The 13379-nt window shown below is 46.8% G+C and overlaps 2 long non-coding RNA genes across 4 annotated transcripts in view; both read right to left on the bottom strand.

Moving 5' to 3' along the window:
- Positions 1-280, bottom strand: part of LOC136016096 (uncharacterized) — a 45471-nt gene extending 45191 nt beyond the window's left edge. For all 3 annotated transcript variants that reach the window (XR_010613494.1, XR_010613493.1, XR_010613492.1), the window contains exon 1: positions 139-280. This is a non-coding gene — a long non-coding RNA (uncharacterized LOC136016096). The remainder of the gene's footprint in view (positions 1-138) is intronic.
- A 1994-nt stretch (positions 281-2274) lies between these two features.
- LOC136017412 (uncharacterized) lies at positions 2275-5644 on the bottom strand. Its single transcript, XR_010613932.1, has 3 exons — positions 5202-5644; positions 3970-4591; positions 2275-2548 (listed from the first exon to the last, which is right to left on the bottom strand). It is a non-coding gene; the product is annotated as an uncharacterized LOC136017412 (long non-coding RNA).
- Positions 5645-13379: the final 7735 nt, after the last annotated feature.

The raw sequence follows: 13379 nt of genomic DNA, 5'->3' as shown, positions 1-13379 counted from the left end.
TCCTGATTCCTCCCAGCTCAGACTTCCCTGAGACCAGCACCAATGTCAGCACATCTATGGGGTGGCAAAAGTTGAGGCAGTCTCTCCCCTTGCTCCACGTATGCTGGGGCCAAAACCCTCCACCCCCTCATGGAGTACCTCACGGCATGCCCTCCAAGTCCTGTAGCTCGGCAGCCAGCGCAGCTGCCTCTCCATCCATGTCAGAAACCTGAACTCCCCCTCCACTCCTTGGGAGAGGGAGGTTGTTCCCTGAACTATCTCCAGTCTCTTGTTATCTTTCTTCCCTTGTCAGCCAGTGAACTGTGAAGCAGCAGTGCAGAGAAAAATGAACTCTGACCTCATTTCCCCCCCCCCCCCCCCGCCACAATTAGCCAGAACTGTGCCTTTTTTTACCTCACCACTTTTTAAATGATTAATAAGACAACTTGGTCCTTAGCTTCTGCAGTGAGGCAAGTGTGCTGACAAAGCACTGCGATGCCTCTTCCAGGTCACCCGGCAGCAGGCCATGTCTTTATGAAAACATAAAAATTGGAGGGACTTATTTGAGGAATTTGGAGACTGAGACACAGGAATTTTGCCCTTCAGACCCTGGCAACTGCATGTCTGCAGGGGTCTCTGAGCCGCAGTGTCTGTCATGGAAAGGAGTAGCTGCTCAACAGCAACCTGCGAGCTCTGAAAAACAGATTTTTTCCCCCTTCTTTTATTATATTCTTTAAAATATGCAACCACTGCCCTTTGCCTGCTTTATGCATTGAAGACATCGGGGTGTGTAGCCAGCTGGATCTAGTGGCAAAACATAAATCCGTAAACACCCTCGATGGCAATGCACAAGGTAATCCTCACTCACGCTCGCCCTGCACCTTAGCATTGCTTTTCTACATGTGTTCATCCATCTCTGGAGTTTCTTAAGCTCCCATTGCAGTGGGGATAAGGGAATTTAAGACCAGGTGGAGCCTATTCTCTTAGATGTGGCAGGGGTGGAGCATTCACCACTTCTTTGGGCAACCTGTACACAGGTCCTGTGAACCACCAGTTAACCTGCTTCTAGCTGTTGCTGTGGAGTGGCCAATAGAGCAAATGATGTGATTCTTGTCATGTGGTGATGTCCTTGTGTGCGCGTCACGGGTCACTCTGTGGAAAGAGGAGGGCATGCTCTTGGCTGTAGGACAGGGGTGGCACTGCCAGGGGGACTTGCTGAATAGAGGAGAAACCAGTGGGTAAGCATGGAGTCTCCTCCGGAGCCATGAATAAAATGGCAAGCCTTTTATTACATCTCTTGATACCATCCATATGGTTAAATGTATTTCAAGGCTGCAGCACTTGCCTAAAAGAGGTATATTCTGGGATCAAGGGTCTCGTGGTTTCACTCAAAGATCGTCTTTGGTAGCCTTGGTTTAATCTGTTTCACTTTCAACCTCTAGGTGACAGGGTCTGCATTAGACCGCACAGCCTCTCTTGGCCTTTCTGCCCTTGACCCCGACCAGCTCTGAGGCAGACGGCTTCCCTGCCCTTTCCAGGAGGCCTCACCGGCTCTTTCAATCTTTCTCAGAAGAACTGTTATCTGTCCAGATGTTCACAAGGGGAGGACTCTGAGAGGAGCCTTCTTCATTACCTCCAACGGACTCTCCCTCTTCTCCAGCAGATGCTTCCCACTCCTCCCACTGTGCAGCTGGGACAGGGAGAAGATGTCAGAATTTATGGGACTGGTAAACATGGCCTTTGGTGTAGCCACAGAAAAGGAAAGAAACAGCAGTCACCACCCGTGGACAAACACCCTAAAGTGCCAGAAATGTCCTGTTAATTCATGTATGCCACTTAATAATTAAAACCGCCCATTTAATTGTTCAGCAAATGCTAGTTCTCAGTCATCATAATGAATTTTTTTACTGTAATACCTCCCAGGAACAAGTCTGATTGAGTTCTCCTCATGCTATGCAATCTGCAAGCAGCCAGGGAGGCTAAATTCCTTTCTCTAGGAGTTGACACTCCAAATAAACAAGGCAGACAAAAGAGAGGATGGGAAACAGAAGCTCAGGGGAGGTGAAGTGAGTTGTCCAAGGTCATGCAGCAGGTCAGTGCCAAAGCTGGGAGCAGAACCCATGCTGCCAGCTCTTGCTCTCATGCCCTATATCCCTGGGGAAGACTGGGCCAAAATAATTTATGAGACAAAGAACTTCTATCACATTCCTCCTGGCACCATGAAGTTCTTCAGCTTGTGCAAATAAAGCACAGCCAGATAAAAGGCAACTGGGAGTCAGTTATATTTTGGTTTGATAGCTCTTTATTTCTTCACATTAGTAATGTTAGAAAAATTCTTTACCATCTAAACTAACCCATCATCTGGATAGAAGTATCAGAGTCAAGGAAGAGCTTTGCTTCGGGCCACTGTTCTGTATACCTGGACGATGGGATTCAAGGTTGGATGGTATCTGGTGGAAGAAAGATGCTGGCTTCCAGCCGCTAAGCCAGCATGGCTTGGAGATGAGATCTCTTCCTGGTGCACACTGACACTGAGTACGCTGGATGCGGTGACAAACAGCCTGAGCAGCTGCAGGAAGAGAAAAGGGAGAAAGAGCAGAAAGCTGAGATGAAGTAAGGAACCAGCCATGCCTCCTCACGATTTCCCTCTGGAGGGAGATGAAGCAGCTGATGAGGCCCCAGTAAGTGTGACCAGGCAAAGGACCATCTCAATCTCGTTTCAGAGCATGGTCAAGGTGGTGTGACTGCTGCTTGTGGGGAGATAATCTTGGGACTCACCCTGTCTCTCCTGAGGAGTAGGAAAAGCCAGCAAGGAAGCAAACAAGCATCCTTAGGGACTCACCTGTTCTTTGCCTGAGGCAGAGCTGCTGAATCTGGTGCTCTCTTGATCCCACTAGAGGCATTACTGCCTTCATGTTCCATAATTCATCTTTCAGCTGTTCCGCAGGAAACAGGGTCCTGCTGTACACAGCATCCATACAGGTGCATGTACCTCACCATCAAAATGGTATTGACCAGTTCTGCCTTTTCTTCCTTAGGCAACAGGGCACTAGTATAATACTTACATACTTACATGGTTTTGATTTGTTTTTTAACTTCTAAACTCTGGCTGGTTTGTTTGTATACTGTTGTAGGGAGGGAAGGCTGGTTGCTTGACTAAGATACCTGATGTGCAATTGAGAGGCTGTCAAGCTCAGACTCAAGCCCTCAAACCCTTGTCTCCCCTGTGCTATGAGGCAATAACCTTCCTGAAACTAAATTACCCTCTGTCCCATCAGTGTCATCCTTTAGGAGCAAACTTCTGAGAAGAGCTGCAGCATCATGTGGACAAGTGTTTGGGAAACTGGAGAAGTGTCTATTCTTGGTTTTACAGGTGATGAAATGATATTTCATTAACAGCTGTAAAACAGAAGAACTTCCACTTCCCTCTTTTCCCCCCACTAATTTTCTTGCAAGGCAAGGAATGCCTGATCTTGATGGCAGGGCTAGGTAGGTGGAAGCTGAAATGTAACTGGCTGACGTTGTTAGTTAAAAAAAAGTTCATTATCTCCTCCATAATGCTTTTTGCTCAGCTGCTTGACTGCTCTATGGGCATGTGCCCTCAAACCTCCCGCATCCCATCTGAGGCTCAAGTGATTTTTCAGGGAAAGACAAAGACCACAGTAGCATCTGCAGGAGCATATGGTAGTAGATCAGGGTTGGAATAGGAAGGACAGCCCAAGAGACCCCATTCTTGCTATATGGGATATATTTGCATGGAAAGGCACTTGTATTGGCCCAACTTCCCAGCATGCTGTGCTGTGAACCAACCTGCCTGCCAGATAAAAGAGTGAGAAGAACTAAAAAACCAAAAGGAAAGCATATAGCTAATTAAGTAACATGACAGTTTAGTAATGGGCTCCCAGAAAGTCTCAGCATTATCCCTGAGGTCAGGTTATCAAGTGCCACATCTGACTGAGGGGCTGCCACAGCTGTACAACATATCCTCACCTGTGGTAAAGCAAAACCTTTGTCCTCTGTCAAACACAGGCAGTGAAAACACGTAGGTTCTGTTCATTCCATCCTACATCAGGCTTTGAAATGGGAACACTGGTGCGGTCATGCAATGAAAAATACTGACTTCAAATCTTCTGTTGGTGTACCTTTCATGTTGATGCACCTTTCATGTTGGTGCCACCGAACTCAGGAGAGAGATTTTTGACTGATTACCTGTCAATGAGAGCACTTGAAAGTGTTGGCCTGGATGTCAGCTTGAACCTTGCCCAAATTGTTTTTTGGCCTGGAAATCATGAGAATTGATCAGAAAACCTGGTTTTAGCAGGTCAGAACTTCTGACAAGACAGCATTTCTCAGGGTATTTTGGTGCCTTTGCCTTCAGTCAAATCCCATAGAGGGCAGAGGAATGTGAAAGTTGAAAAAAAGGTTGACTGAACTTTTCAAACTGACAGAAGGTCCAAGTGTAGTTTGGTCCAAGTCTCAGGCGAAGGCTGGGTACAGGTCTTTGTCTGTCGAGAAAGGTTCACACACACATGGTTCAAACATCACGTCATGGCCATTGGGCAGGAGAATGAGTAAGGAAGTGGACTCAGCTTAATTCTCATTGAGCATATGACTGCAACAGGAAAAATATGTGGTTTAGCAAATCTATTACTATCAGCAGTTTCAGGTCAGTAAAGGGTTGAGATTGCCAGTGGCCAAGCAGAGGCATGAGTTACCTGCCCACAGCCTTGTGGCCAGGCAAAGCCCCTGTGACTCCATGAGTGCCATGCATGGGCGCCCATGAGGCACACAGCCCCATGAGAGCACGAGCTTGGCACAGCTTCATCACCCTCCCCTGTAAAAAGAGAAGGGCAGGTGCCCAAGGCCAAAGGGCTGCTGTGAGATCTGAGGTACACTGGAAGGACTTCATGGTGATCCACTTGCCATGCTGACAAATACTCAACTCAATCCTCTGTGCTGACACCAGGGTTTTTTCGGACTTTGGGTAAATTAGTCAGACCTCATTTTTTAAAAAGTCCTCAAGAGACTATGGAGATAAATAAGCATAAAACTGAGTCTCTGTGGTACTGTGGAGATGAGGGAAGGATGCCATGTACATACAAAGAATGGGAGTTACGCACACATACATATTTGCCCATTTCAAGACAAGGCTAAGGCCCTACTCATTCATGCAGTTCTGAATTCAATAAATACCCCGTAATGGGAAAGCAAATGCCACTTACAGGTAACCTGAGGTGCTGTTTACATGGGTGTCTTGAGGAATACAAACAGGTCTTTGGTGTTGTTTTCTCTCCATTCTTCACCCTCCCTCCCACCTGAAAGAGTTTGAATTGGCGAGGAACAGCAAGCAATGACACGGCGAGAGTTTAACCATTAATAAGGGTGGACAATGGTTAGGAAGGTAGCTAAGTAGTTATACCTAACCAGCCACCTTCTTGTCTCTGTGTCATTGAGTTTTGAGGGTGTTTTCAGCAAGCTGGTCCTGTCTAAAGTCTTTTTGGGAGTTAATGAGCCAGGGGAGAGTCATCTCTGGCTCATGGGTATGTTTCAAACCTATGGTTCTTGCAGGTTCTCTTGGCTACCATGTGCAGTAGCATGGCTGTGACCAGGGCTGTAAATGATGGCTCTTTGCCAAAGGGCTACACAGCTTGCAGCAACTCTGGCTCTCTTCTCAACAGGCCCCCAGGGAAGAGCAGGTTTTAGATCCAGGCCAAACTGAATGGTGCTGGGGCAAAGGCAGTGTCTGACCTAAAGCAACAACAGCTTCAGCTGTCATAAAAAAAGAGACTTTTCAGGGCTACTGTGATGTACATCCAGCTGCCACAGCTGAGCTCAGTCGAAGGATGCTGGGGGCATAGGTCCTTGCAGCCTCTACTCCCATCCTTTGCCTTCATCTGGATCAGTCCCTCCTGATTAGAGGGACTCATGAGTACTCGTGGCACAGGAATGGCTGATCCTTTGGCTGCCTGGCTGTCACTACGTGGGAATGACAGCTGGCAAAGCTGCTCATGGCAAAACTACCCCTAGGACTTGCCCCATTTCTCAAAGAAACCTGTTCACAAACATCCCAAGATCCATACAGCAACACTTGTTGGCACTAAAACCTTGGTCACTTTTCAGCTGCCTGTTTAGCATCCTCAGCTTGTTAGTGAAAGAAAAATTAAAAAGGTGCTCTGATGTGTTTCTCAACTGAGGAAAGAAAAAGGTGCCACAACATCTAATGCTTGTCAAAAAGCAGGATTGTGTGTGTGTGGGGAGAAGTTGGGCAGCTTTTCTGGGGCTGGCACTAGAAATTAGCATTTTGGGGAGAGGGCAAAGTTTGCTGTCAGAGAAGTGACTTTAATCAGTTCGGGTCTACTGCCTCTCTGCCTCTTGAGTAACATGCAAGCAGCTTTGAACACTGACAAAAACATGTTTTCACAAAAGTCAGCACTCCCAAGTTAGTGCAAAACTAAGAGAGGGAACTGCAGGCCAGTTTTTGCTTCTCCCACCAGCAAGGCCACCAGCCGAATCCTGACCTCAGCATGTATGTAGTAGGGGACAGCTTAAAACAAGGATGTTCAAGCACAGGGATATGAACGTACCAAAAGCCACCTGAATCCTCCTCTCAGATGTGAACTGAAACCCTTAAGAAACCATTTCAGAAATTACAGTGAAGTTCAGAGCTCTGTCACAGTCCATATATCTGGAAACTTTTAAATAAGCATCCCGACTTGCATAGAAGACTGAAGCAACCTCACTTCTTGCTCAGATACTGTGCAAGACTTGCAGTGTTGCCAGGTAGCAGGAAAAACTGCCTTGGTTTAACCTATAAACAGTGTGCAACCTGGTAAAAGGCAGGAGTTATTCAAAGGAAATGTATTTGGGAGGTAAAGCAGTTTTGCTGAGGTCCTCTTTATGGATTTTGATCTGTGACGAGGGATGCTTCGGTTATTGGCGAAAACCAGTTCTTATGAAGATTGCTTTCCAAACTATTGAAAAACTTGTTTCCAGCTTTTGTATGAGCCACAGATCTGCTTCCATTCTTGCTGGTGTTGCTGGACATGGCTATGTCCTAAGTAAATGATGGAACTTGGGAAGCTCTTCTTAAAGTGCAAACGGCCTGATAGGAATAATCCCAAACTGGACTCAGAAAGAAAAGGGAACAAGCCACACTGTATCAATGAACTGGTGGTCTTGCTTTCTCAGGGCCTCATATCAGGCACTTAAGGTCCATGCAAAACCTAAGAAAGGAACACTCAGAGGATTTATTAATGCAGAAGAGAATCTCAAGCTCTTCCCATCACCACCACCCCAAAATATGATTGCATTTTAAAAGCACTTACCAGCATGGAGACAATCTTCATGCCTTGTGTAAAATCTGGTATTTCCCAAGTGGCATCTGAAAACATGCCCTATTTCTGTCACACAGGTCTCAGCCTGCTTAGCAGCTGGATATTAGGATGAGCTGCATCTCTGATTTAGTATGTGCATATTTGCTATGTAGCACAGCACAAGAGCAAAGAGCCTTGATACGTAGTGAATAACCAACAGACTAAGTGGGAAACTGTTTCCCAATGCTGTGAAAATTTCCAGAATACCCAAAATGCTTTTTTCTCTTTCCTGAATCAGGCAAAACCCAAAAGTTGGGAAACTTCATTGAAGCCTGAGTTACAACGAATATATCCAGAGAAGGTCAATGGCAACAAAACATTTCAGTGTTGACCTTTCCCAACTTTTTTGTTCCATGTTCACTGCATTTGTAATAATTTTACTGAACCTAAAATATTTTTGGTGCAGAATTCCCCGGAGCTGAAACTACTGACAAGAGCCTGTGCGCATTAGCTGTTATTGAAGCTGCTCTTTTTGTGCAGATAGTTTTACGTTGGATTAAATTGCATTTTCAGGTGAAAATCTTTAAAAGAAAAGACTCCTGACCACATTGAAGAAGGAGACTAAATAAGGGACTGTAGCTTGCTCACTGATTTAGCCTGCAAAGTTTTCCCTCAACACACTGTCTTGGGCAGGACTAAGCCTGTAGAGCTCAGACCAGCTGTAGAGAAGCCACTTGCTGCACCTTGTCATCATCCCCATGTCTTACCCAAGACCCCTGTGGATGCAGATCAGGGATTTGGGACCCATTTATCAGCCAGAGCAGACAGGTTTTGTGTCGCAGAGGGGCAAGCATATGCAAAACTAAAGTCATATGCAGCTCCTTCAGAGGTGGTTCCATGTGCACCTGGCCAGGCAGTGGCCACTGCTTTGGGAGGCACAGGATCTACCCCTCCAGTGTTTGCTGGCTTCCTGGCAAGACCCCGCAGGTGGCTCAATCTCCTACACCAGCAGACCCAGTGAAACTTTCATTTGCTCGCTCTTCCTCCACTAGCTGTACTTCAGGACACAGAGAAGGAACTGGGAAATGAGCTGAAATACATCTTTCCCCAAACCACAACATTTGCTGCTGCTAATGCTTGGTCCTATCTGATAAAACAAAACATAAACAGCTAGACTTGCTCTGCTCGCTTCCTCCCTCTGACGGAGAATGAGCTCAGCATGCCCTGGCATCTCAGCCAAATCCCGCAGGGGTAATTTAATCGCATTCCTGCTCCATCTGCCTCAGTTACCCCACTTGGATGTGTTACGTCTCCACGCTTCCTGTTGTGGCATCCTTGGCATTCCCCACTGCACTCCCAGCCACATTGCTCCTCCGCATGCGTCACTGCACAGGACTCTTTTCTGGCGCTCATGCAAACTGTCAAAGGCAGTGGGATATATTCCTGGGATAGATAGGTAAAAGTCATTCAGATCTATTCCACCCAGGACTTCACAATCATGGCCGATTTGGGGATGCACATGTGTTTGATCTTTGCCTTGGCACCATATTGAGAGAAGGGAGCTGGGGGAGTTTAGGGTTGATTCTAGGGGATTGATGGGACCTACCAAGTGCGCGATTCCCCTCTCCTGGAGTTTGCTACTGGAAGCTGAGTGAGAGTTTTAGAAAGAGCACAAAACTCATGAGTGCTGAAAGCCACCTTAAAAACACCTTCTAATGAGTAAATTAACAACAGATTCCCAGACCTAATCAAGCACGGTTCGCATGCAACCCTAAAAGATGGAAAAATCTATTTTAAGAATGTTCAGGGAACTTCTCAGAATGTTTTTTTGGGTTTTTTTTCCGGTCCACTGAATGTAGTACTTTGTCCACTGCTGCAAATCCAATCTCTGCTCAGTACCTGAAATAAGTCCAGACACACAAAGCACTGAAAGACATGGGGTAGGGGACTCTTTGGCAAAGAGTAAGTGATGAGACACCCTTTGGAAGCATTTGCTTTCAGCCAATATCAACATCTTGCCTCAGAGGTGGATATATATTAAACACAAAAGGCTTGATTTTCCAGGTCCAACTGATCTGTATTCTTGTCCATTTTAACGTGTGAACACTGGAGCAGTTCCTGAGTGACTGGGGTAAGAGGTGGGAGATGGTGAAAATAAGGGAATGGGACAGAGTGCAAAAAACCCATCAGTCATGTGATATCATTGCCCATCTTGCTGAAAAAGTCACACAGGCAAAAATATAATTACTACTTCTAACTTGCGAACCGTCAAATGCTTTTTTCATCAGAATTTCCAAATGTCTTCTGTCTGCAAAATCTTTATCAGTTGTTGGCTTTTTATTTGTGTGGTTGCAGCTGGTCCTGGGGCTGCATTCTGTTGCAGGGCTGAGTTGGTGGGCAGGCTGTCTCCTCAGCCCATCCCCACAGAGGACTCTGATCCCATTTGCTGCATAGATGCTAGGAGATGTAGTGACATTACCTTAGCCTGGAACCATGCAGGAGTGTGCTGCATCGCAGGCCACAGTGATGCTCCTTGGCCTGTCTTCTGTCACTGCAAATGATGGATTTATCAAGTGGAGAATTAGTCAAATGGAGTGGATAGAGGAGATCGGGCTTAAACAAGGGAGGTGCAGCTCAGCCCTAGCTACCATAGACATCACTGAAGGTAGTCAGGAACAGGCGCATAAAGATCACCAAAAATATTGGGCAGCAAGAGGGGAGACCCCACTGTTTGGCTCCTCTTCCCTCCCCACCTGCTCCTGTTTGTACAGTCCCCACAAAGACACAGCTATCTTGGCCCGCTGGACTTTTGACTTGTGTGTGTGTTTTGGGCACTTATTTCAGAGCCAAAAACTAGCTAGAGGATGAAAAGAAAACAAATTTCCAATACAGCTTAGCTGGAACAAAAGCACTTCTGCTACCCTGCCTGACACCCCAGTTGAGGAGCACCCGCTGGGTCACAGACCCCTGCTCGAGCACACACCTGGTCAGCCCTGCAATGATGGGGGTACAAAAGCCTGCGCGGAACCCTTGTTGCAGAGACTACCTGCTTCCAAACACCCATGCACCAAAGCCATGGTCAATGCCATAAACTTGTTGACACGCTTGTGACAGTGCAGAGTATGCAGCTCTCTGCTGCTCACTTCCAGGCCTGTGCTGATTACTGCTGGAATAGGGACTCCTAACTGAGGACAGCAATTAATTGTTGCTCGTACAGCAGAGCAGGGACCCATGCCCACCATGCACACTGGGAGAAGCACTTCCCAGCCCCGCTCCTGGCCATGCAGAGCAGCCAGGAGACATGGAAAATAAAAAAGCAAGCGAAAGGCAGGCAGAACAACCTGCTCCCAAAGCCACTGTGAGAAGCCCAGCCTCAGAAATGTGCCAACTTTGACAGTCCTAGTGCTGTAAAGCACAGGAGGGGAATGGCTTACCTGCAGCATGGGTGCTGTCCCAGCAACACCCTGCAATGCACATGGGGAGGAGCCAGCCAGGGAGAGAGGAAGGTTTGGGAGGGCTGGGGGACTTGGGAAAAGCATGGTCTCAACTTCTGTCTAGTTATCAGGGCTTAAGAGTGGCAGAAGTTGTTGCTGAGAACTTCATTTTTTCCTTGAATGTGTTCTGGTGTCCAAGCTGCGCATCAGTCAGTGAGAAGCCATGCCGAAAGCAGAGGCAGAAAAGGGGATTTCTGCAGAAAGGGGGCATCAAGAAGATCGGTTCTTCTGTCTGTCCCATCTACCTCTTGCTGGCTTGTGGGCACCTGCAGCATTCACCAAAACCTTCTAGGAACCAATCACCTCAGGCAGCTCCAGCCTTCCTGTCTCCAGCCCTGGGAACACCAGCTCCGTTTGCACTGCAGCAACTTCCCAGCACACACGCAGTGCGCAGAGCTGATCACCCTAGGATGAGAGGGCTCATTTGGATTTACCAGACCCTTTCTTACACGTGCAAGCCAAGCTTTCTGAGGCTTCACATGCCTTTTGTTGCTCCAGAACACGCTAATTTTGGCATTTCCTTGCTAATAACGTACCCTTGGTCTCTGAGCTCAAGCACCTAGCTCATTTGGGAATGGGCAAGGCTTTTCAGTACTGAAGTGCCTCTTGTACCAAAGGGAAAGGACCATTTTGTCCAGGCAGCACATGAATAATCCCAGGCAACCAGAGCTAGGCTTCGTGGCATGACCTCCAAGGCAACATCTCCGTAAAGCAAATGCAAAGGTGTCCTCCAGCCCCATTATGCAGAGCATTGGAGATTAATATGACTCATGCTAGGTATCAGAATGAGTGATTACGCTTTATGGATAATCTCTTGGTACCTTATTTCTCCCAGTATGAAATTAGGATGATAGCTTGCTGTTATCTCACAGGTAAGCCTCGAAGATATATTAAAGTCTGGGTAATACTTGTGAAGGACGCAGACACTAGGGTGAGACCATCATGGAAACACCCAAAAACTAAAGCCTAAGTTAAGACAATATTCTCTAAGTGGGAGACATCAATCTTGTGACAATGTTTAGTTACAGTGACTTTTATCTCTCACATGCCATCAACCACTTAATCATTGCATTTGATGGATGCTGGGGCAGCACAGCCACAATTGCTCATTGTCAGGCTGATACAGAGGTCACAGGCTTTGCTAAGCTTTGGATCAAAACCCCAAACATCCCCTGTCACATCTGCCAAGCTTAAAAGAATAATAAATTTACTAATTTAGCTTTAGTGTTGGGTAGTAGCTGGTGCCACCTTTGTCTGTTTCTCCTGAGAAAATAAACCCAGCACCATCATCCCCACAGCAGCATGGTGATGCTGCAACATGCTGCTAATCTTCACAATGTGAGACAAAGGTTTGAAGGGAGGTGAGGGCAGGCACAAATTTGTGGGATGACTCAAAGGCTCTGCAACATCTCCCTTGCCAGACTTAAGATGCTTCATGGAAGTGGCCAGGTGCCCCTGAACTTTGTGATGGGTGGTGAGACTGGTGAACCAGATCCTGGATGCTTGCTGGAGCCTGACACAGTGTGGTAAGGACACTATTCTTGCAACGACAGAAAAAAAGGGATCACCATACTGTGCCTCACCCTTAATCCTTTAAAAATTAGTGTTCAGTCTACAGCATTATAACTAGCCCAGACAGTTTAAGGAAGGTGCAAGAAGCAGCCAGAGATAAACCATCTCCAATCCTAGCTGTTGATTTATTTTAAAGTTCTGCTTTCCCCGCTTTAGTTAACATTTGTTATCATGAAGTTGTTGATGCCACCGTTTCCTACATTCCCTCCTCCCCCCATTCTCTTTTGAATCTAGCTGTGTTCTTAGAGGAGCCCAAGATGATAGATGAACTGTACCAGATCAGAGATGGACAGAGAGGCATGAGGACGAAGCCAGAGGAAGAGCAGATGGGACAGGGGAGATGGGAGGCTGGGACTGGTGAGGAGGTACAAGCATGACAGAGATGGGGGGAGCACTGTGAACTTTATTCTCTGGCTGCAGGAGCATCAACATTGAAATCTCTGCTTGGATCTGGTTTTGTTGACAGAAAATCTACTGCCTGAATGTGGGGGGTTGGAAGCAGTTTACCTGTTACATTCCCTGTGCTATCTCAGGAACATAATAACTCCACAGGCTGGAGCAGTTGTAGTGTATCTGCCTGTCTCTTATCTAATGTGTAACCTCCTGGACTGAAGACATAATGTACTATCTATCCCTTCTGTGATAAAAATAAAGCATATAAAAACACACACACACACAATCCCAGGCCAAAAATTCTCTTAGGGGAACATACTGTGACTAGATAAGAAGGTACTAGCTGGCACGTAGTTACCTCTTTGCTTCCTAACTGGGACACTCAGGGAAAGGGTGGAGTTGAGGCTGGTGGGGGCCACAGGAGGAGAGGGGGGAGAGATGTCATGGGATGGATAGAAAGGGAGAAAAAAGCGCTGGGGGGTATAGCTCAAGGAAAAAGAAATCAAAAGCAGATGACTGTACTCAAGGCTTTTGTAGCCCCGTCAGCCAGCTTTAAAATCTGACTTCTCTGGAACTGTGGGCAGCAACCCCTGGTAACGTTGCCCTGAGGGACCAAACAGGGGGTCTT

The sequence above is a fragment of the Lathamus discolor genome, chromosome 6 (genome assembly GCF_037157495.1).
Source record: "Lathamus discolor isolate bLatDis1 chromosome 6, bLatDis1.hap1, whole genome shotgun sequence".
NCBI classification, from domain to species: Eukaryota; Metazoa; Chordata; class Aves; order Psittaciformes; family Psittacidae; genus Lathamus; species Lathamus discolor.
Note: the sequence above shows the minus strand (reverse complement) of the source record. Positions and strands in the feature narration are given on the sequence as shown.